Genomic DNA, 21916 nt, shown 5'->3' on the forward strand with positions numbered 1-21916 from the left:
AACTCATGATTACCCAACAAGCCACCCGGCTCCAGGGCTGTTGGAAGAGTTGGATACAGCGCCAGATGATGGCGCTTCTATGAGAGCGCCATTTTCTGGGACGGCTGCGGACTGAAATCCGCAGCAGAGGCGCCCACAAACCTCGGGCTAACCTGTGCTGCGGATTCCAATCCCCAGCTGCCTAGTTGTACCCGGCTGGACACAAAAATGGGGTAAAGCCCACGTCATTTGTTTTTTAATTATTTCATGAAATAAGTGAAATAATTAAAAAAAAACGGGCTTCCCTATATTTTTGGTTCCCAGCCAGGTACAAATAGGCAACTGGGGGTTGGAGGCAGCCCGTGGCTGCCTGCTGTACCTGGCTAGCATACAAAAATATGGCGAAGCCCACGTCATTTTTTTGGTGGGCAATAAACTTCTGCATACAGTCCTGGATGGAGTATGCTGAGCCTTGTAGTTCTGCAGCTGCTGTCTGCTCTTCTCCATACAGACAGACAGCAGCTGCAGAACTACAAGGCTCAGCATACTCCATCCAGGACTGTATCCAGAAGTTTTTTGCCCCCTGAAAAAATTATGTGGGCTTCGCCATATTTGTGTATGCTAGCCAGGTACAGCAGGCAGGTACGGCTGCCCCCAACCCCCAGTTGCCTATTTGTACCCGGCTGGGAACCAAAATTAAAGGGAAGACCTTTTTTATTATTTCATGAATTTCATGAAATAATTAGAAAACAAATGACGTAGGCTTCGCCCCATTTTTGTGTCCAGCCAGGTACAACTAGGCAGCTGGGGATTGGAATCCGCAGCATAGGTTGGCCTGAGCTTTCTGGGCCCCACTGCTGCGAATTGCAGACGGCAGCCGCCTCAGAAAATGGCATTTTCATAGAAGCGCCATCTTCTGGCGCTGTATCCAACTCTTCCACCACCTGCCTGCTATACGTGGCTAGCATACAAAAATATGGCGAAGCTCACGTCCTTTTTTTGTAGTTTTTTGGCAAAAAAAATAAAAAATGCTTCCCTGGATTTTCCATTGCCAGTGAAGGTAACACCAAGCAGTGAGGGTTAGCAGCCAGTAGCTGCTTGGATTACCCTTAGCTAGCAATACAAAAAATGCAGCGGGAGTCCATATATATTTTTTTTAATTATTTATTTAAATAACTAAAAACAAAATGGGCTTCCCTGTATTTTGATTGCTGGACATCACAGTGCTGTAAAAATAAATCTTTAAAAAAATGACGTAGCGCTCCGCGGTATTTTTGATTCTCAGCGCAGATAAAGCAGACAGCTATGGGTTGCCACCCCCATCTGCCTGCCGTTACCTTGGTTGGCAATCAAAATACAGGGAAGCCTATTAATTTTTTCTATTTAAAAAATAGTTAAAAAAAAATGACGTTGGGTCCCCCAATTTTTGATAGCCAGATAGGGTAAAGCAGACGGCTGTAGCCTGAAAACCACAGCTGGACGCTTTACCGTGGTTGGGGATCCAATGTGGAGGTCCCCTCAGGCTCTTTTTTATTATTATTTTATAAATATTAATAATTACACAATAAAAGTAGGGTCCCCCCCAAATTGGATCACCAGCCAAGGTAAAGCGGACAGCTGTGGTCTGGTATTCTCAGGGTGGGAAGGTCCATAGTTATTGGGCCTTCACAGCCTAAAAATAGCAGGCCACAGGCACCCCAGACGTGGCGCATCCACTAGATGCCCCAATCCTGGTGCTTCACCCCAGCTCATCCAGTGCCCTGGTGCAGTGGCAAACGGGGTAATAAATCGGGTTTATACTAGCTGTAAAGTCACCTGAGATCAAGCCCAGCAGTTTGTGATGTCATGGCGTCTATTAGATACCCAACATCATAAACTGTCAGTACTAACAAAAACAAAAAATCGACAAAAGAAATTTATTTGAAAAAACAGTCCCCAAAACATTTCCTCTTTCACCAATTTATTGTAAGAAAAAAAATAAAGGGGTCCCACGACGACTCTGGACCATCTAGAATATGGGGGGGAGACACTCAGGGAACGTGTCCCCCATTTTCTAGGAGTGCGGACCCTTCATGTGAGGAGTGTGGGTGCAATGAATCTGCACTCACTCTCCCCGGATCCACAGCAGCAGAGTCCATGTCGTAATGGTTGCTACCAAAGCTGCAATGCCCTGCTCATGAGGTAAGGGCATGCCTAATCAGGAGAACTACTGTAGAGGAAGCTCTGCTCACTGGTATATAGGTGCTCAGAGGTAATAATAGATAAAATTAGTGAGTAACCTCGGCACTCTAAATCTCCCAGACTAAGTCAGTAAGTCACAATGGATAGTAATGCAAAATCACTCTTTATTGGTCCGTATTAAGAACATTTTTTTTTCATAAGCATATATGTTTTTGTCCAAAACAAGTTACAAATGACGTTTCGGCCTGAGCCTTCGTCAGATTGGACTTATCTGCATGTAATCATGAAAAATGACAATAATCAGTATCGCATAAGAGTGAGAGAACAATAACATAAACTCGAACAATGTAGAGGTACAATTGGGATGCAGCAAAAAAATTGCAACACAGCAAGAAATGAAACACATGATACAAATGTCATAATGCAGTACAAGGACAATATAGTAATGACAAATATGGGGTCAGAGTAGACTTAGACAGCTCTGGTACGAAAGAGATGTCAATCATAAAGTAACATGTGCAGTAGGTGTAGAGCTACAGTATGCATGGCAGAGCTAATGGGTAGACCGACCATAGAAAAAGAACGGAGAAAAAGTGGAGAATAAGTGGAGAAAAAGTGGAGAATAAGTGGAGAAAAAGTGGAGAATAAGTGGAGAAAAAGTGGAGAAAAAGTGGAGAAAAAGTGGAGAAAAAGTGGAGAAAAAAATGGAGAAAAAGTGGAGAAAAAGTGGAGAATAAATGGATAAAAAGTGGAGAAAAAGTGGAGAATAAATGGAGAATAAATGGAGAAAAAGTGGAGAAAAAGTGGAGAAAAAGTGGAGAAAAAGTGGAGAAAAAAATGGAGAAAAAGTGGAAAAAAAGTGGAGAATAAATGGATAAAAAGTGGAGAAAAAGAGGAAAATAAATGGAGAATAAATGGAGAAAAAGTGGAGAAAAAGTGGAGAAAAAAATGGAGAAATAGTGGAGAAAAAGTGGAGAAAAAGTGGAGAATAAATGGAGAAAAAGTGGAGAAAAAGTGGAGAAAAAAATGGAGAAAAAGTGGAGAAAAAGTGGAGAATAAATGGAGAATAAAAGGAGAAAAAGTGGAGAATAAGTGGAGAATAAGTGGAGAATAAGTGGAGAAAAAGTGGAGAAAAAGTGGAGAAAAAGTGGAGAAAAAGTGGAGAAAAAGTGGAGAATAAGTGGAGAAAAAAATGGATAAAAAGTGGAGAAAAAGTGGAGAAAAAGTGGAGAAAAAGTGGAGAATAAATGGATAAAAAGTGGAGAAAAAGTGGAGAATAAATGGAGAAAAAGTGGAGAAAAAGTGGAGAAAAAAATGGAGAAAAAGTGGAGAAAAAGTGGAGAATAAGTGGAGAATAAGTGGAGAATAAGTGGAGAATAAGTGGAGAAAAAAATGGAGAAAAAGTGGAGAAAAAGTGGAGAAAAAGTGGAGAAAACATTTGGAGAAAAAGTGGAGAAAAAGTGGAGAATAAATGGATAAAAAGTGGAGAAAAAGTGGAGAAAAAAATGGAGAAAAAGTGGAGAAAAAGTGGAGAAAAAGTGGAGAAAAAGTGGAGAAAAAAATTAAGAAAAAGTGGAGAAAAAGTGGAGAATAAATGGAGAAAAAGTGGAGAAAAAGTGAAGAAAAAAATGGAGAAAAAGTGGAGAAAAAGTGGAGAAAAAGTGGAGAAAAAGTAGAGAAAAAGTGGAGAAAAAAATGGAGAAAAAGTGGAGAAAAAGTGGAGAATAAATGGATAAAAAGTGGAGAAAAAGTGGAGAATAAATGGAGAATAAATGGAGAAAAATTGGAGAAAAAGTGGAGAAAAAGTGGAGAAAAAGTGGAGAAAAAAATGGAGAAAAAGTGGAGAAAAAGTGGAGAATAAATGGATAAAAAGTGGAGAAAAAGTGGAGAATAAATGGAGAATAAATGGAGAAAAAGTGGAGAAAAAGTGGAGAAAAAAATGGAGAAAAAGTGGAGAAAAAACGGAGAAAAAGTGGAGAATAAATGGAGAAAAAGTGGAGAAAAAGTGGAGAAAAAAACTGGAGAAAAAGTGGAGAAAAAGTGGAGAATAAATGGAGAATAAATGGAGAAAAAGTGGAGAAAAAGTGGAGAATAAGTGGAGAATAAATGGAGAAAAAGTGGAGAAAAAGTGGAGAAAAAGTGGAGAAAAAGTTGAGAAAAAGTGGAGAAAAAGTGGAGAAAAAGTGGAAAATAAATGGATAAAAAGTGGAGAAAAAGTGGAGAATAAATGGAGAATAAATGGAGAAAAAGTGGAGAAAAAGTGGAGAAAAAAATGATGAAAAAGTGGAGAAAAAGTGGAGAATAAGTGGAGAATAAGTGGAGAATAAGTGGAGAAAAAAATGGAAAAAAGTGGAGAAAAAGTGGAGAAAAAGTGGAGAAAAAGTGGAGAAAAAGTGGAGAAAAAAATAAAGAAAAAGTGGAGAAAAAGTGGAAAATAAATGGAGAAAAAGTGGAGAAAAAGTGGACAAAAAAATGGAGAAAAAGTGGAGAAAAAGTGGAGAAAAAGTGGAGAAAAAGTGGAGAATAAGGGGAGAAAAAATGGAGAAAAAGTGGACAAAAAGTGGAGAAAAAGTGGAGAATAAGTGGAGAAAAAGTGGAGAAAAAGTGGAGAAAAAGTGGAGAAAAAGTGGAGAATAAATGGATAAAAAGTGGAGAAAAAGTGGAGAATAAATGGAGAATAAATGGAGAAAAAGTGGAGAAAAAGTGAAGAAAAAAATGGAGAAAAAGTGGAGAATAAGTGGAGAAAAAAATGGATAAAAAGTGGAGAAAAAGTGGAGAAAAAGTGGAGAAAAAGTGGAGAAAAAGTGGAGAATAAATGGATAAAAAGTGGAGAAAAAGTGGAGAATAAATGGATAAAAAGTGGAGAAAAAGTGGAGAATAAATGGAGAAAAAGTGGAGAAAAAGTGGAGAAAAAAATGGAGAAAAAGTGGAGAAAAAGTGGAGAATAAGTGGAGAATAAGTGGAGAATAAGTGGAGAAAAAAATGGAGAAAAAGTGGAGAAAAAGTGGAGAAAAAGTGGAGAAAAAGTGGAGAAAACATTTGGAGAAAAAGTGGAGAAAAAGTGGAGAATAAATGGATAAAAAGTGGAGAAAAAGTGGAGAAAAAATGGAGAAAAAGTGGAGAAAAAGTGGAGAAAAAGTGGAGAAAAAGTGGAGAAAAAAATTAAGAAAAAGTGGAGAAAAAGTGGAGAATAAATGGAGAAAAAGTGGAGAAAAAGTGAAGAAAAAAATGGAGAAAAAGTGGAGAAAAAGTGGAGAAAAAGTGGAGAAAAAGTGGAGAAAAAGTGGAGAAAAAAATGGAGAAAAAGTGGAGAAAAAGTGGAGAATAAATGGATAAAAAGTGGAGAAAAAGTGGAGAATAAATGGAGAATAAATGGAGAAAAATTGGAGAAAAAGTGGAGAAAAAGTGGAGACAAAGTGGAGAAAAAAATGGAGAAAAAGTGGAGAAAAAGTGGAGAATAAATGGATAAAAAGTGGAGAAAAAGTGGAGAATAAATGGAGAATAAATGGAGAAAAAGTGGAGAAAAAGTGGAGAAAAAAATGGAGAAAAAGTGGAGAAAAAACGGAGAAAAAGTGGAGAATAAATGGAGAAAAAGTGGAGAAAAAGTGGAGAAAAAAACTGGAGAAAAAGTGGAGAAAAAGTGGAGAATAAATGGAGAATAAATGGAGAAAAAGTGGAGAAAAAGTGGAGAATAAGTGGAGAATAAATGGAGAAAAAGTGGAGAAAAAGTGGAGAAAAAGTGGAGAAAAAGTTGAGAAAAAGTGGAGAAAAAGTGGAGAAAAAGTGGAAAATAAATGGATAAAAAGTGGAGAAAAAGTGGAGAATAAATGGAGAATAAATGGAGAAAAAGTGGAGAAAAAGTGGAGAAAAAAATGGAGAAAAAGTGGAGAAAAAGTGGAGAATAAGTGGAGAATAAGTGGAGAATAAGTGGAGAAAAAAATGGAAAAAAAGTGGAGAAAAAGTGGAGAAAAAGTGGAGAAAAAGTGGAGAAAAAAATAAAGAAAAAGTGGAGAAAAAGTGGAGAATAAATGGAGAAAAAGTGGAGAAAAAGTGGACAAAAAAATGGAGAAAAAGTGGAGAAAAAGTGGAGAAAAAGTGGAGAAAAAGTGGAGAATAAGGGGAGAAAAAAATGGAGAAAAAGTGGACAAAAAGTGGAGAAAAAGTGGAGAATAAGTGGAGAAAAAGTGGAGAAAAAGTGGAGAAAAAGTGGAGAAAAAGTGGAGAATAAATGGATAAAAAGTGGAGAAAAAGTGGAGAATAAATGGAGAATAAATGGAGAAAAAGTGGAGAAAAAGTGAAGAAAAAAATGGAGAAAAAGTGGAGAAAAAGTGGAGAATAAGTGGAGAATAAGTTGAGAATAAGTGGAGAAAAAAATGGAGAAAAAGTGGAGAAAAAGTGGAGAAAAAGTGGAGAAAAAAATGGAGAAAAAGTGGAGAAAAAGTGGAGAATAAATGGATAAAAAGTGGAGAAAAAGTGGAGAAAAAAATGGAGAAAAAGTGGAGAAAAAGTGGAGAAAAAGGGGGAGAAAAAGTGGAGAAAAAGTGGAGAAAAAAATGGAGAAAAAGTGGAGAAAAAGTGGAGAAAAAGTGGAGAAAAAGTGGAGAAAAAGTGGAGAATAAATGGATAAAAAGTGGAGAAAAAGTGGAGAAAAAGTGGAGAAAAAGTGGAGAAAAAGTGGAGAAAAAAATGGAGAAAAAGTGGAGAAAAAGTGGAGAATAAATGGATAAAAAGTGGAGAAAAAGTGGAGAAAAAGTGGAGAAAAAGTGGAGAATAAATGGATAAAAAGTGAATAAAAAGTGGAGAATAAATGGAGAATAAATGGAGAAAAAGTGGAGAAAAAGTGGAGAAAAAAATGGAGAAAAAGTGGAGAAAAAGTGGAGAATAAGTGGAGAATAAGTGGAGAAAAAAATGGAGAAAAAGTGGAGAAAAAGTGGAGAATAAGTGGAGAAAAAGTGGAGAAAAAGTGGAGAAAAAAATGGAGAAAAAGTGGAGAAAAAGTGGAGAATAAATGGAGAAAAAGTGGAGAATAAGTGGAGAAAAAGTGGAGAAAAAGTGGAGAAAAAGTGGATAAAAAGTGGAGAAAAAAATGGAGAAAAAGTGGAGAAAAAGTGGAGAATAAATGGATAAAAAGTGGAGAAAAAGTGGAGAAAAAAATGGAGAAAAAGTGGAGAAAAAGTGGAGAAAAAGTGGAGAAAAAGTGGAGAAAAAAATGGAGAAAAAGTGGAGAAAAAGTGGAGAAAAAGTGGAGAATAAGTGGAGAAAAAGTGGAGTAAAAAATGGAGAAAAAGTGGAGAATAAGTTGAGAAAAAGTGGAGAAAAAGTGGAGAAAAAGTGGAGAAAAAGTGGAGAAAAAAATGGAGAAAAAGTGGAGAATAAGTTGAGAAAAAGTGGAGAAAAAGTGGATAAAAAGTGGAGAAAAAGTGGAGAAAAAAATGGAGAAAAAGTGGAGAAAAAGTGGAGAATAAATGGATAAAAAGTGGAGAAAAAGTGGAGAGAAAAATGGAGAAAAAGTGGAGAAAAAGTGGAGAAAAAGTGGAGAAAAAAATGGAGAAAAAGTGGAGAAAAAGTGGAGAAAAAGTGGAGAAAAAATGGAGAAAAAGTGGAGAGAAAGTGGAGAAAAAGTGGAGAAAAAAATGGAGAAAAAGTGGAGAATAAGTGGAGAAAAAGTGGAGAAAAAGTGGAGAAAAAGTGGAGAAAAAGTGGAGAAAAAAATGGAGAAAAAGTGGAGAAAAAGTGGAGAAAAAGTGGAGAAAAAGTGGAGAAAAAATGGAGAAAAAGTTGAGAAAAAGTGGAGCACCCTTTGGTGCCTTTCATGTGGCACTAAGGGGTGCTTAGCTTTGTATTTAGCCAAAAAAATGAAAAAAAAAAAGACGTAGGGTTCCCCCTAGTTTTGTAGCCAGCTAGGGTAAAGCAGACGGCTGCAGCCTGCAGACCACAGCTGGCAGCCTCACCTTGGCTGGTAATCCAAAACTGAGGGCACCCCACGCTGTTATTTTAAATTAAATAAATAATTTAAAAAGAAAAACACGTAGGGGTCCCCCAAAATTGGATCACCAGCCAAGGTAAAGCAGACAGCTGGGGCCTGATATTCTCAGACTAGGGAGGTCCATGGTTATTGGACTCTCCCAAGCCTAAAAATAGCAGGCCGCAGCCGCCCCAGAAGTGGCGCATCCATTAGATGCACCAATCCTGGTGCTTCGCCCCAGCTCATCCCGCGTCCTGGTGCGGTGGCAAACGGGGTAATATATGGGGTTAATACCAGATGTGTAATGTCACCTGGCATCAAGCCCTGGGGTTGGTGAGGTCAGGCGTCTATCAGATACCCGACATCACCAACCCAGTCAGTAATAAAAAAAAACAGACGACAAACACATTTTTATTTGAAAAAACACTCCCCAAAACATTCCCTCTTTAACCAATTTATTAGAATGAAAAACAAATCCAGGTCTGCTGTAATCCAAGGGGTTGCCATGACGATCCACACTGTCCCAGTCGATGAAGAGCAGGATGTTCCCCATTGGCTGGGAGAGCAGTGCAGTGACCTGAGCTAACATCAATGGGTCAGCCCAGGTCACTGCAGGGGATGACAAGTGCTGCTGTCAGCGAGGTACATTACCTGCGCTGATCTCCAGCACTGCCGACAGCCCCTGTCACTGAGTTCAGTGACCGGCGCCTTCACAGCCAAATATCGCGAGAGGTCCGTGACGTCACCGCTAGTCAGTCTCGGGTCGGAAGCGAGAGGTGATGTGACAAGCGGCGGCCATGGAGGACAGTGACAGCGCTGAGGTCGGGATGGCGGGACTTCATCACCGCAGGTAAGCTGAGCGGGGGGGGGATGTGTGTGTGTGTGTGTGTGTGTGTACGTGTGTGTGTGTATATGTGTACATGCCGCGGGCAGGAGGGTGCGGAGTGAGCTGAGCGGGAAGTGTGGGCTTCCTGCACGTAACTAAGATAAACATCGGGTTACTAACCAAAGCGCTTTGCTTGGATACCCGATGTTTATCTTGGTTACCAGCTTGTGGCAGGCTGCCAGCGATGGCTCCTGCACACTGTAGCTGTAAAAAGCCCAGCTTTTTGCTGCTAGAACCGTTCTCGAACATATCTAGAACTATCGAGCTTTTGCAAAAAGCTCGAGTTCTAGTTCGATCTCGAACAGCCCCCAAAATCACTCGAGCCTCGAACTGGAGAACCTCGAACCGCGAACCGCGCTCAACTCTAATGGTGACGCTAATAATGTCATCATCGCCGCTCACCATCTTTGTGGAGTCCTCAAAGTTTTGGCGGATGGTACATAGGTCGGACATCCATCTCAACTCCTCAGGTGTTATATGTGGAGTTTGACCCATTTCCCTACAGCTTAGGTGATGCAGGTACTCAACAACTGCCCTCTTCTGCTCTTATATCCTGACCAACATGTGCAGAGTTGAATTCCAACGCATGGGGACATCACACACCAGTCTGTGAGCCGGAAGATGCAAATGGCGCTGAAAGCCGGCAAGGCCGGCTGAAGCAGTAGGTGACTTTCGAAAATGTGCAGACAGGTGGCGAACGTTTACCAGCAGATCAGACAGCTCTAAGTATGACTTTAGAAACCGCTAAACCACGAGGTTGAGCACATGGGCCACGCATGGAACATGTGTCAGCTAGCCTCGCCTCAAAGCTGCCACCAGGTTCCGGCCATTGTCACACACGACCTTTCCTGGCTTTAGGTTCAGAGGTGTAAGCCAGTGATCTGCCTGCTGTTTCAGAGCTGTCCACACCTCTTCTGCATTGTGGGGTTTGTCACCTATGCAGATTAGCTTCAGCACAGCCTGTTGCCGCTTCGCCGAGGCAGTGCTGCAGTGCTTCCAGCTTGGGACTGGTGTGGGGGGTAAAGTGGATGAGGATGCTCAGGAGGAGGACAAGGCTGAGGAGCATGACATTCCATGGCTGTAGAGTGTGGGTGAAACCCTAACTGAGGTAGGGCCTGCAAACCTTGGTGTGGGAAGGACGTGTTCCATCCCTCGCTCAGACTGGGTCCCAGCTTCCACAATATTAACCCAGTTTGCCGTCAACGAGATGTAGCGGCCTTGCCCACAAGCACTTGTCCACGTGTCTGTGGTTAGGTGGACTTTGGCTGAAACAGCATTGTTCAGGGCACGTGTGATGTTTTGTGACACGTGGTTATGCAATGCGGGGACGGCACACCGGGAGAAATAGTGGCGGCTGGGGACCGAGTAACGTGGGACAGCTGCCGCCATCAGGTCGCGGAATGCTTCTGTCTCCACCAGCCTAAAAGGCAACATTTTCAGCGCAAGCAGTCGCGAAATGTTAGCATTTAGAAGTGTGGCATGTGGGGCGTTGGCACTGTATTTGCGCCTGCGCTCAAAGGTTTGCTGAATGGATAACTGAACGCTGCGCTTGGACAAGGACGTGCTTGATGATGGTGTTATTTCTGCGTGGGCAACTGCAGGTGCTGGTCCAGAGGAGGCTTGTTCGCGGGCAGCATGGACAGGGGATTGGCTCGCATGCACAAGCGAAGACGTAGCAGTGACATCAGCAAGCACTTCTCCTCGACTCTGTTGTACATCCCACAAAGTCGGGTGCTTGGCTGACATGTGCCTGATCATGCTGGTGGTGGTCAGGCTGCTAGTTTTGGTACCCCTGCTGATGCTGGCATGGCAGGTTTTTCAAATGGCCTTTTTAGAATCATCTGGAGCCAACTTAAAAAACTGCCAGACTTGGGAAGACCTAACATTTGTACAGGCACCTTGTGTCGTGTTGTTGTTCCGGGGAACGGTTGCCTGACTTCTGCCTGGGGCCACCAATCTGCTTCTTACTGCCTGTTGGGATGCTACGCCTCCCTCCCCCTGTGCACTGCTGTCCTCGCTCTGCATATCCTCCTGCCAGGTTGGGTCAGTTACTGGATCATCCACCACATCGTCTTCCTCTTCCGCACCCTGCTCCTCCTCCTGACTTCCTGACAATTGTGTCTCATCATCGTCCACCCCTTGTTGAGACACGTTGCCAACTTCGTGAGAATGTGACTGCTCAAATATTTGGGCACCTGTACATACAATCTCGTCATGACCCCCTTCAACAGGAGCTGGCGAGAGGCCAGAATGTGTGAATGGAAATGTGAACAGCTCTTCCGAGTGTCCAAGTGTGGGATCAGTAATGTCCGTGGACGTGTTCTCGGCCTGGTGGTAGGAAGGAGGATCAGGTTCTGAAATGTGCGGTGCAGTATCACGGCTACTGACACTTGACCGTGTGGAAGACAGAGTGTTTGTGGTGGTGCCAATCTGACTGGAAGCATTATCCGCTATCCAACTAACAACCTGTTGACACTGGTCTTGGTTCAAGAGTGGTGTACTGCTGTGGTCCCCAAGAATTTGGGACAGGATGTGCGAGCGAGTAGATGTGGCCCTTTGTTGTGGCGAAATTAGAGCTTGCCCACGACCTCGGTCTCTGCCTGCACCACCATCAAGTCCACTTCCTTGTTCGTTGCCAACGCCCTTGCGCATTTTGCAGTGCTGTGCTGATGTGTATTCACTAGACTTGTGCGTTATATCCAAGTTTGTGCAAAACGCACACAAGTGCACCTGAACGCTGCAACCAACAGGCACACACGTGCGGTTTTTAAATGCAAGCACGGACGCACTAAGAACCTAACAGGTCTCTATCCAGGGACAATGTGAAGCCTCCCAATTTTTGGCTGCCCTGCCAAAGGGCTATACTACAATAGACCTACTTCCTTACAATGGGCACTTCGGGTTTACAGGCCATCATGCACGTCTTTATCCAGGGACAATGTGGAGTCTCCCAATTTTTGGCTGCCCTGCCAAAGGGCTATACTACAATAGACCCACTTCCCTACAATGGGCACTTCTGGTTTACAGGCCATCATGCACGTCTCTATCCAGGGACAATGTGGAGTCTCCCAATTTTTGGCTGCCCTGCCAAAGGGCTATACTACAATAGACTCACTTCCTTACAATGGGCACTTATGGTTTAGAGGCCATCATGCACGTCTCTATCCAGGGACAATGTGGAGCCTCCCAATTTTTGGCTGCCCTGCCAAAGGACTATACTAAAATAGACCCACTTCCTTACAATGAGCTCTTCTGGTTTACAGGCCATCATGCACGTCTCTATCCAGGGACAATGTGGAGCCTCCCAATTTTTGGCTTCCCTGCCTAAGGGCTATACTACAATAGACCCACTTCCTTACAATGGGCACTTCAGGTTTACAGGCCCTCATGCACGTCTCTATCCAGGGACAATGTGGAGCCTCCCAATTTTTGGCTGCCCTGCCTAAGGGCTATACTACAATAAACCCACTTCCTTACAATGGGCACTTCAGGTTTACAGGCCATCATGTACGTCTCTATCCATGGACAACGTGGAGCCTCCCAATTTTTGGCTGCCCTGCCAAACGGCTATACTACAATAGACCCACTTCCTTACAATGGGCACTTCAGGTTTACAGGCCCTAATGCACATCTGTATGCAGGGGCATTGGTGAACCTCACAATTTTGGACTGCCCTGGCAAAGGAAAATACTACAAAGACTCACTTCCTCAAAATGGGCACATTAGACTCAAGAGGCCTTCATGTACTTCTCTTCTCAGGGACATCGCAGTGCCACACAATGTTTTCACATAAAATCTTTCATGTAATCTCCAAAATTAACATACACCAGCTCTATCTCACTGTTTGGTATGTGCCCTTAACATTTCCGCCATGAAAATTCATTTTGGTGTCATTTTTGAAGGTTTTCTGGTGAATCCGTAAAAATGGCGTAAATCGCAGACAAAATTGTTCACAGCTGGGACTTTTGAGTGATAAATGATTCAAGGGGTCTTCCCCATGCTGTTGCCATGTCATTTGAGCACTCTTCTGAGACTTTTGTGACATCTTTAGGGTTTCTACATGCTGCCGGGGGGTCATTTCATAAAAATACTCGCGTCTCCCATAGGATAACATTGGGCTCGGTGCTCGGGCCGAGTACACGAGTATCTTGGGATGCTCGGCCCGAGCCTCGAGCACCCGAGCTTTTTAGTACTCGGTCATCACTAGTAAGTACGTGTGTGCGCTATTCTACCGGGACAACATGTCCGTTTTTGGCCGGCAGCACGCAGGCACGGAACCGCTTCAGTCTATAGGTCCGTGCCTGCATGGACCGCACACGGAGTATGTCCGTGTTCAGCACGTTTCGTCCGTGTGCGTTTTTAAACGAACGATGTTATTTTTTTTTTTTGTTAAATTCAGTATACTTACCTTTTTTCATGATGTTCTCAGTCATACTTACATTGGCGCTCGATCTGTTTCTTCCCCCGGCTCACACTTACCGCTCCCCGATCACCAGCGCTGCGAGGAACAGCTGTGCAGAGAATGCGCGGCAACAATTACTTTGAAAAAGCCGGCCGCTCATTAATCAATCTCGTATTCCCTGCTTTCCCTGCCCACAGGCGCCTGTAATTGGTTGCAGTCAGACACGCCCCCCATGCTGAGTGACAGCTGTGTCACTGCACCCAATCACAGCAGCCGGTGGGCGTGTCTATACTGTGCAGTAAAAAAAATAAATACATAATTAAAAAAAAACGGCGTGTGGTCCCCCCCAATTTTAATACCAGCCAGATAAAACCATACGGCTGAAGGCTGGTATTCTCAGGATGGGGAGCTCCACGTTATGGGGATCCCACCAGCCTAACAATATCAGTCAGCAGCCGCCCAAAATAGCCACATCCATTAGATGAGACTGTTCTGGGACTCTACCCGGCTCTTCTTAATTTGCCCTGGTGCGTTGGCAAGTCGGGGTAATAAGGAGTTAATGGCAGCAACCCTTAGCTGCCACTAAATCCTAGATTAATCATGTCAGGCGTCTCCCCGAGATACCTTCCATGATTAATCTGTAAGTTTCAGTAAATAGACACACACACCCGAACAAATCCTTTATTAGAAATAAAAAGCACAAACACATTCCCTGGTTCACCAATTTAGTCAGCCCCAAAAAGCCCTCCATGTCCGGCATAATCCAGGATGGTCCAGCGTTGCTTCTAGCTCTGCTGAATGAAGGTGACCGGAGCAGCAGCAGACACCGCTGCTCTTGACAGCTCCACACGGCAACTGAAGACAGCTGAGCTGTCACTGAGGTTACCTGTGGCCACCGCTGGATACAGCTGATCGCTTTACTCACCTCAGTTGCCGCGTGGAGCTGTCAGGAGTGGCGGTGTCTGCTGCTGCTCCGGTCACCTTCATGCAGCAGAGCTGGAAGCTACGCTGGACCATCCTGGATTACGCCGGACATGGAGGGCTTTTTGGGGCTGATTAAATTGGTGAACCAGGGAATGTGTTTGTGTTTTTTATTTCTAATAAAGGATTTGTTCGGGTGTGTGTGTCTATTTACTGAAACCAGTCCAATATGCTCATAGCATTGATGGAGCAGGGGAGAGAAGGGACATGGCTATGCCCACCAATCAAATTCATAAAAAGTTAGACCACTTTAGTTGATAACTGTAGTAGATTTCTGGCAGTTACATATGCCACTTAAAAGAAGTGCCTAGTTCGTTAAGTGGCATGTGTTTCTTAATGAATTAGGCGCTTCGTACTCAAGCGAACCTCTTCATTAAAACTGGCATGAGCAGCTCCAGTCTTAATGAAGTGACTCCATTATATTTATTGTTGAAGTTATATTCAGTTTAAGAGATGACATTTGTAATCTGAACTAACAATTAATAATAATTAAGACATATTTGCAAATGCTTAACTAGATACAAACGCACAATACAATATAAATTTTCAATAGCCTATAAAGAAGATTTTTATAAAATGTACGCCTTTTATAAATACAGCATTGTTGCACTGAAAATTAGACAAAGAATGAGTACAACTATTTATTCAAAGTGGAGATAATATATTACTTGAGCTAAGCTCATGTTTGATTGATATTTGATTGCTATTGCTGGAAATGACAGCTTACGAGGATACATTTCAGGCAGGTAACCATTGTATTTATGGCTAATTACATAACATTTATTAACTGTATAACAATGAGTGATGTGTATAAATGACTACCTATAATGGAGGTAATATGAGAGATAAGTACCCCACATGTCTTCATTAGCAAGTCAGTTCTGACAAGGTATTAACAATGAGCAGTCATCTCCATAAAACCATCTCCAATGTTATTTATCAATGTCTACATAATATTTCCATACCTAAAGATTTGCTCCAAAACAGCTTGTTTCTAAACAATTTCTAAAGTCGTTATTACTTAACAAGAAAGACATATGGAACAAACAATAATACTCCCTTGATGTTCTGGAAACAGCTTGGATTTTACATGATTTTGCATGTTATAGAATACAGTTATTACTCCCAATGTAGCTAAATTCCCCAAAACAACATGCATTCATTAATGATCATGCAGTACGACGATATTGTATACTGTCTACATGTCAAAAGAGAAAAATATTGGGGATGGTGTTGATATATCTAGTTGAAAAAAGTTTTAATTATACCCTCTAGAAGAAACAAAATAGTAAACTTATTGAAAGATAAAAAAGATGGGAGATTTCTCTGTGATTTTGCATGGAGGATTCAGTCCGCCAAAAACCCACAGATATATGATCAGCCCCATTAACTGTCATATGTAAGAATGCTCTACAAGGAAAACACGCTTAGGAAAAAAAAACAAGAAAAAAAGGCCCAGGATAGCTAAAGTAATGTATTGTAGATATGATTCTTTTCAATGGCTAACAAAAATAAGACATATTGTTACGCTGTCAGGACGACATGCCTGATGATGAGGCCTAAGGTGGCTTGAAAGCTTGTTTTGTTACATAATTTATTTTACTTTTGTTAGCATTTAAATTATTTTACATATATAAACAATACCTTTTATTGATTAACAAAATAAAATAAATATGGGGTTGATTGCTGGCGTGTTTTTCACGGAGAACATTCTTACCTTTGATAGGCTACAGGATAGTGCTCTTCATATATCTGTATTTTTGTGGACCAAATAGTTCATTAAAAGTTGCAAAGAGATCTATCTTGATTTGAGTGTCTGATAAAAATAAGAAATTCAAATCTACAGATCTGTGAAAAAATCAGACAGCACTCTAATGCCATCCGTTTAAGAGTGCTTTACACGCGGCAACATCGCTACCGATATATCGTCAGGGTCACGTCATTAGTAGCGACACCGCAGCGTGTGACACCAAGGAGCGACGATCAACGATCGCAAAATCGTTCAAAGATGAAAGACGTCGCTCCTTTCCTTAATATCGCTGCTGCCACAGGTACGATGTTGTTCGTCGTTCCTGCGGCATCATACATCGCTATGTGTGACACCACAGGAACGACGAACATCTCCTTACTTGCGTCCACCGGCAATGCAGAAGGAAGGAGGTGGGTGGGATGTTTCGTCCCACTCATCTCCGCCCCTCTGCTTCTATTGGCCGGCCGCTTAGTGACACTGCAGTGACGATTGTTCGGCGGTCACAACGACGTCGCTGACAAGGTATGTGCATGTGACGTTGCCGTAGCGATAATGTTTGCTACGGCAGCGAGCACCAAATGTCGCGATATCGCAGTGTGTAAAGCACCCTTTACTGTCTATCACAGACAAAAGGCTAGGAGAAGCTGAGGAAACATTTTTTTCCTATCAGAAATTCTGATGAAAATATTTGAAACACTGATTGATTTTTGTTTTTCTAACATATGAACTTAACTTAGCTATGTAGAGATCCCTAATTGTAAGAATAAAAAGAAATCACTCTTAACCATTCATGACATCCACCATACATATCTGGTTGAAGTTGGAAGTAGATCTATGGAGCAAGCTCACAAGGTGAGCTCGCCAAATAATAGGCAGGTAATGGAGGTATATTATAGCCAGGATCTACCACTATTCATTATGGGTGGAGAGGAGTTCTGCCTGAGATTGTTAACATGATAAATTCTGCAGGCAAAGCCTGACAGCGGGATTTACATATGCCGGCATGGAGCTACGCCATTTTGGGCTCCCATGAGCACACTCGTGATTTGATCACGAGGAGTCGATGGTTTGCTATGAAAGCAGGGGTCTTGTAATGCCTGATTGGAGCCACAGACTCAGACTGGCTGTAAGGGGAGTCTAGAGAAAAGCCGCTCACAAAGCAGGACCCCAAGAACTCTGCAACCCTTTAACCCCTATACAGGGATTTGGAATTACACAGAGCTCCAGAGATCACTACCTGTGGTAGGCTGTAGTCTGTGGTCGTCAGGCAGGGTCAAAAACCAGGAGATGCAAAACAGGAACCAAATCGGCAGGCAAGGGCGTAGTGAGGAGACAAAGCAGAGGTCAAATCTGGAACTGGCAGCAAGGTACACAAACGACAGGCAGGAGGGTAATCAAACAACAAGCAAAGGTCAGCGCACAGGAATCAACAAACAAACAGCACATGAGCCAGGAGTACAGAACTATCTCTGGCAGTGGTCATGTGACAGGAGGGGGAATAAGAAGGATGTGGTGTCTTCCCATTGGCTGCAGGTGAATGTTGGCAACTTCAGCTGGAAGACACAGACGCCACCTACAGTCAGCTAGTGGTACTGTAGGTTCCAGGGAAACCCAGCCTAGTTTCTTCGCGGAGCCTGTGCTCCGCAGAGCCACGGGCACCAACTCCTCTCCCATCACCAGCACTATCTATGGTGGGAACATGGCGTCGTCTGGCGATCGGAGCAGAAGTCGCAGGAGCGGGCTCCGGTGGGGACGTGACAGGTCTGCTGAAGACCTTTGTACTTGTCATTGAAGTTTTCCTTTGAAACCTTGCCTCTAGTTGGGCTTCAAAGGTGACTGTGATTTCTGCTATATACAATGCTATGGCATGGCTGTATAAAGCACAAGTAATAAGATTATTGCAGGTTATAGTCACCAAGGAGGACTATTAAAAACATTGAAAAGTAAAAAGATTTTTTAAAAAAATATAAAAAAATTAAAAACACCATAAAAGTTCAAATCACCCCTCTTTTGCCCCATATAAAAAAGATAATGAAACATACATTTTGTGGTATCATCACTTTCAAAAAAAGTCACAGCTATCAAAGTATAAAAAAAATAAGTAACTTGATCAATAAAGACTGTAAACAAAAAAAATAATGAACGCCAAATTATGTTTTTTGGTAGCTTCAATAGTATAAAAAACGTCTGTAATAAGCAAAAGGTCATATCTATCCCAACACAATATCACTAAAATGTCATTTTACCTCACAAAAAAATAAGCTATCATACAGCTCCATTTACTGAAAAAAAAAGTGTTATGGGTCTTGGAAAATGGCAACATGACCCCCAAAATTTTGGGGCAAACTTCTCATTTTTCCCAGCACTAAAATAATAAAAAAAACTAGACATGTTTCTTATTTCTATTACTGCACTGATGAGGAAAGTTATATTGTGTGGTCATTTTTACCACAAAATATACGCTGCAAAAACAATTCCCCCAAAAATGTCAGATTTTTTTTTCCAGAATTTCTCCCCATTTGGACTTTTTTCCCTGTTTATTATTGATGAAGATGGAAAAACCAAACTTTGAAAGGTTTGGTCTTCTCTACACCTGATGTCACATGCTTTAAAGAGGTAAAAACTGGAAAACAAAAGGCGCAATAGGGTCTTATCCTTCAACAAAATCAGAGTAGAAATAAGCTAAGCACGCTCACCTGTTAAGGTTGTGAGAGAATCACAACGCCCAAAGCAAATTTAATGAAACGGGCTTCAGCAGTCCTCTGAGATATCAAATGTAGACTGGAGGAGCAGAAGGAGGTATTACTGTGCTGCCTGTAACAGTAAAAATACAAAAAAATATTTTTTTTTCATAATAAAAGGAGTAATTTTATTTCAACGCGTTTAAGGAGTCTGAGCCCCCTTCTTCAGGGAAGGAACCACTCTGATGCACATGTGCATCAGAGCGATTCCTTTCCTGAAGAAGGGGGCTCAGACTCCTGAAACGCGTAGAAATAAAATCACTCCTTTTATTTTACAAAAATAAGGGTTTTTTTTATTTTTCCTGTCACGGGCAGCGCAGTAATACCTCCTTCTGCTCCTCCAGTCTACATTTGTCACGTGCTCTAGACATGAACCACTTATTACAAAAGGTTGCAATATTTATAAGCTTATGTAAGCATGTGCTGACCATAGAATCCATTTATTGCATAGCAATATTTTGCTATTGGGCAGAAAACCAAAATATATACAGTACTTTATTTGACATACTGTATATTTTTTAGTCCAATCTCATCTTATACTGGACATTCTTTATGTTCATTCTTTGTAGGGACTGAGGAGTTGAAATTAAACTCTTCATGTTTGTGTTCTTCCTTGTATTGCAATGGGATATTCATGAATTGCTGGCTATGTAATTCTCTGCACCCTTGGGTAACAAAATGTAATATTGTGAAACAAAAAAAACCCCTGCAGTGTATTTTCAGTTTCAATAACATATTTCATGTTAATAACTGTAATAACGGTTCTAATAACAATGTTATAAGAACCAAAGCTGGGAATTGTGGGATGTTGTTCTGAGGATCCAAGAATAAGACAAATCCGTAGGGATCTTAATTAGCCATCTGCGGAAGTACTGAAACAAAATATTTTTTACCAATGCAGAAAATTCAAAGCAGGAAGTGAATTTTTTGAGCTGTCTCTCGTGGAACATGTAAGATGTGAACACATTTTTACCTTGAATCTTTAACAGATTTTCCATCTTTGTGATATTTCCCTTTTGGGTGCCTAAATGTTCTATGATTACTGATTGGCAATCAATCTCATCAAGAAATCATATTAGTTATGTTATGTCTGTGCACTGAAATGCCTTTAAACTTTTCCATTTTCCTTTGCATAGTACTAGTGAGTTTCATATATGCATTACTGTACCTATTAACCTCTTCACGACATATGACATATATTTACATTTTATGTTGTGCTCACATCTGTCCTTGCAGATGACACCTGATCTGATCAGTTAAATCTCGCTGTCAATCTCTGATATTGAGATTAATCATGTACCGGCGGGGAACACATCATCGTTTCTCCCATGACATCATCTCGGGGTGCTGGTAGCTTGTCTTGTCAGCCAGGAGTAAGCTGGCATAGGAGATCAGGATTTGTGCTATATACTGCACTTCTAAGCACAAGTGATCCTAAGGGGTCCCTAATGGGACTAGTGAATGCAATAAAAAGTAAAAAATAAAAGGTTTTCAAATTAAGAAACCACCACAAAAGTTCAAATCATCTTTTGCCTTAATGAAAATAAAACAAAAAATACACACTGCATTCAAAAATTTCCAATCTATGAAAATGTAAAATAATTTAATCCTATTATAAGCAGCGTAACCCAAAAAAATGGCAGAATTAATTTTTTTTGGGCCACAGCAACATTAAAATAAAATGCAACAAGAGACGCTGAAAACATTGCCACCCTTTCAAAGCCTCAGATCCTGAAAAATGACAATGTTATGAATCTTGGAAAATGGTGAGAAAAGCAAATTTTGACAAATTTCTGAATTTTTTTCTCCAATTACATTAAAAAGAAGTATACATGTTTGGTATACTCGTACTCAATCTGACCTGGAGAAAAATACTGACAAGTCAATTTTACCATATGATAACATGGTAAGTAAAAACCAAAAATTCACTGTAGAATTTGACTTTTTTTTGCAATTTCACCGCACTTGGAACTTTTTCCTGTTTTCCCGTACACTATATAGTAAAATTTATGATGTCTTTCAAAATTACAACTCATCCCAGATAAAACAAGCCATCACATGGCTATATTAAAAAGAAAAATATAACACTTATGGCTCTTGGAAAAAGGTAAGGAAAAAACGAGAAGTAGAAAATGGCCATAGCTTAAAGAGGTTAAATATTGTATATCTGCGGAGTATGAGCAAATAAATAAGTATGATACAACTACAGAATAGGGCTCAGGGACCCCCCATAGGAGATGGATGTTTATCAGTGTATACCACTAACATCTGTTCTTAGATATTAATTTCAAATAATTGTTTAATATTTGTAGCGTTAGTAAAGTTAATACATAATTAGGATGCTAGCATAACAAATTCAGTGTATGTTGTAATTTTGGTGCATTTTTTTATGGAGTCCTTCTTAGGCCTCTTTTACATGTTTGTGAAAAACCACACACATTTTTCACGGACGTGTCAGAGGTGCGTTTTGCCCTCAGTGAGCCGTGTTTATGGGCTACGTGTGTTCTCCGTGTGCTATCCGTGTTAACACACGGAGAGAAGGAACTTTCTACTCACCTGTCTCTGGCATCGCTGTCCGTGGTGCTGATCTTCGGTCTCCAGACCTGCCGACTCCCCGCTGCTGCCGCAGTGAAGTGAATATGCAATTAACATAATGAGCGGCGGTCGGCAGCAAGTGACAGAAGCGGCAGAGACTGCAGGGCTGGAGAAGGTGAGTAAAGTTTTGTTTTTTTTCCTCATAGACACATGTCTTTTCTCCGGTGCATGTCACACGGAAAACATCCGTGTTGTCCGTTTGCATTACGTGTGACACGTTTGCATTCCATGTGACATCCGTGATGCCGGAGAGAATACGGACATGTTGCCGTGAGAAACACACGGACACATGTAAGTATGGCACGGACACACGTTCCATACGAAAATACTTATGTGTGTCCAAAACCATAGGAATACATAGGTTTACGTGTGTACGTGTCTCCGGTGCGTGAGAAAAATGCCGAACATGTACCGGAGGCACGAACGTGTGAAAGAG

General features: G+C 41.4%; 1 protein-coding gene across 6 annotated transcripts in view; it reads right to left on the reverse strand.

The window, feature by feature from the left end:
• The window catches only part of LINGO2 (leucine rich repeat and Ig domain containing 2), a 2307572-nt gene that overhangs the window by 1880377 nt on the left and 405279 nt on the right, over positions 1 to 21916 (reverse strand). Inside the window, exon 3 of one of the 6 annotated variants that reach the window (XR_012724631.1) lies at positions 18858 to 18958. The exons of the other annotated variants lie outside the window; for them this stretch is intronic. The gene's annotated coding sequence lies outside the window, so the exon portion shown is untranslated. Of the gene's footprint in view, positions 1 to 18857; positions 18959 to 21916 lie in introns of those variants that run through there. 6 annotated transcript variants of the gene reach the window in all.

This window comes from Anomaloglossus baeobatrachus, chromosome 1, assembly GCF_048569485.1.
Source record: "Anomaloglossus baeobatrachus isolate aAnoBae1 chromosome 1, aAnoBae1.hap1, whole genome shotgun sequence".
In the NCBI taxonomy this organism is placed as follows: Eukaryota; Metazoa; Chordata; class Amphibia; order Anura; family Aromobatidae; genus Anomaloglossus; species Anomaloglossus baeobatrachus.